Raw genomic sequence first — 2,591 nt, 5'->3', positions numbered from 1 at the left:
GCCCATCTTGGGCTTTTTCTGTGTTTTTTCTTGTTCATCATGGTTTTATTTCTGGATTTTTTCTAATTTTTTTTCTGGGTTTTTTGTTGCCCATCTTAGGGTTTTTTCCTAGGTTTTTTCTTTCCCAACCTGGGGGTATTTTTCTGGGTTTTTTTCCTAGGTTTTTTTCTTGCCCATCTTGGGGTTTTTTTCCTAGGTTTTTTCTTGCCCATTTTCAGGTTTTTTTCTGGGTTTTTTCTTGCCCATCTTGTGGGGGTTTTTTTCTGGGTTTTTCCTTGCCCATCTTTGTCTGTTTTACTGGGTTTTAAGCCAACATGGGTACTTTCCATGTCAGTACATACAATATAACCCGGCTGAGGATTTTTTATTCTAACTTTAAAAATGAGTTGCAAAACCTGAAAAGCAAAAGTCATATACACAAGGTTAAATCCAGTCAGCATGTGCCCACCCATGCAGAGACGAGCAGACACAGACGGACACAGCCACGTGCTCTCACACACACTGACACACTCTTGCCACTTACACGCTCGCTGCGGCCCTTACCTGAGACGCTGAAGAACGTGCTGTGACACATCTTCTGGCTGCTGCTCCTTGAAGTAAATGGCAGATCCTGGGGAAATCAGCAGCCTCGGGGACCTGTGAGACAACAGGAAGGGTCAACGAGTGGCTATCTGACAGCTAGGACTTGTCCCCACTCTGGACCCATAAACTTTCTACCCAAAATCCCACAAAAGACAGATGAAGAGTAAAATTTCTATAACTGTTCTACCTAACTGTGACTGCGTGCCAGGGCAGGGCAGCTCTGATCGTAAGTGGTACAATATAAGTACACACAATATAGGCTGAGGTAAACAGTGCAAGTGTAAACAGAGCGTAAGTACACACAATGTAAGGTGACACACTTACATACAGTATAAACCAACACAGGTACACACAATATAAACCAATATAGGTACATCCAATGTAAGTACATATAGTATAAACCAACATAGGTACATACAGTATAAGTACATACAGTATAAGCCAGCATAGGTACACACAATAGAGGTACATACAACATAAGCCAACATAGGCAGATACAATACAAGCCAGGACTTGAGATAACTCTCTGGAAGACGAATTCTTGAGCCCTGTACCCTTTGAGAAGATGGAACCTAAGGAACTGCTGCAGTCACCTGAGGAGGTGCATCTGAAAAAAAGTCAGGACAAAAGTCAAAGGGCTGCAGAATAACTTAAGTGCTCGGCTAAATTGGGCTGTAATCGGCTAAACTCGGCTATTGTCGGCTGCATTCGGCTGGATGCGCCTCTTCGGCGCGGCTCGGCTTTATTCGGCCGAACTCGGAGCCGCTCTGTGCGCTCGGCAAGGCTCGGCTTCATTCGGCCGAACTCGGAGCCGCTCTGTGCGCTCGGCGCGGCCCGCTTCGGCTCGCTTCGGCCGAACTCGGAGCCGCTCTGTACATTCAGCGCGGCTCGGCTTCATTCAGCCGAACTCGGAGCCGCTCTGTGCGCTCGGCGCGGCTCGGCTCGCTTCGGCCGAACTCGGAGCCTCTCCTTGCGTTCGGCGCGGCTCGGGTTTATTCGGCCGAACTCGGAGTCGCTCTGTGTGCTCGGCTCGCTTCGGCCGAACTCGGAGCCTCTCCTTGCGTTCGGCGTGGCTCGGCTCGGCTCGGCTCGGCTCCCTGAGGGCGGGCAAGCGGCGCCGCCTCACGTTAAACGCGCCCGGCTCGGGGCTCTCCTGCTGCCGCGTCCCGCGGGCGGCCCGCCCATCGCACGGACACGACCGGGAGCGCGGGGCGGCACAGGGGCTCATTAGGCGGTGACCGCACTCGCGCTAATTAGCGCGCACGAGAGCAGCGGGCTCGGTTCGCCTGAGCTCGGCTCCGTTCAGGCAGCCTCGCAAGCCTGGCCTCGGTTCGCTCGAGGCCGTCAGGTTCGGCCGGTCCCGCCTTGCTTCGGCTGAGCTCGTTCCATTCGGCCGAAGGAGGCGTCGTTCGCTCGTGTTTTTACAAATATCTTTCTCTATAGATTGTATATTTCTATATTTAGATTTATACTTCTATAATACTTCTATTGTTCCAAATAAAAACCCCGTCTCTAACCAAATAAATACAAAAAACAACCTTCTTTTAAACGAGATTGAAATATTTTTATACTTAGTATAATTATATTCCCATTCATATTTATAGTTTCTTTTGATGCAGTGTATTAATTATATATATGTAAAGTTCTATAAATGTTTTAAATTATTATTTATATTATGTGTCATATCTACTGCTACAACTAATTTTTTCTTGTTTTTAAACTTTATATATATATCTGTATTTATTTATGATATATTCCTGTACTTAGATTTCTACATTTATATTGTTTGTATTTATAATTTTTATAATCAAAACCCTGCCTATTGACAAATAAAAAAACCCCGCTTTATTTAGCTATTTAAAAAAATATTTTCATGATTACAATTTTCATGTTTATATTTGTAATTTATTCTATATTACATGAGAACACACCTGCTCCTGCACCCCAGTGGGGCTTCCTCTCCTGGGGACCTTGGGGTGCCCCAACGGCATCAGAGCCCCGAGTCTTCA

The 2,591-nt window shown here is 46.5% G+C and overlaps 1 long non-coding RNA gene across 2 annotated transcripts; it reads right to left on the bottom strand.

The window, feature by feature from the left end:
* On the bottom strand, positions 1 to 1,558 carry LOC135450235 (uncharacterized). 2 transcript variants are annotated; one of them, XR_010440974.1, is made up of 3 exons: positions 1,056 to 1,558; positions 544 to 636; positions 1 to 395 (listed from the first exon to the last, which is right to left on the bottom strand). It is a non-coding gene; the product is annotated as an uncharacterized LOC135450235 (long non-coding RNA). The 2 variants fall into 2 exon arrangements; XR_010440975.1 differs by having other exon boundaries at positions 1,086 to 1,557.
* Positions 1,559 to 2,591: the final 1,033 nt, after the last annotated feature.

Source organism: Zonotrichia leucophrys, chromosome 7 (assembly GCF_028769735.1).
Source record: "Zonotrichia leucophrys gambelii isolate GWCS_2022_RI chromosome 7, RI_Zleu_2.0, whole genome shotgun sequence".
Lineage (NCBI taxonomy): Eukaryota > Metazoa > Chordata > Aves > Passeriformes > Passerellidae > Zonotrichia > Zonotrichia leucophrys.
This window is presented reverse-complemented; position numbering and strand designations above follow the sequence as displayed.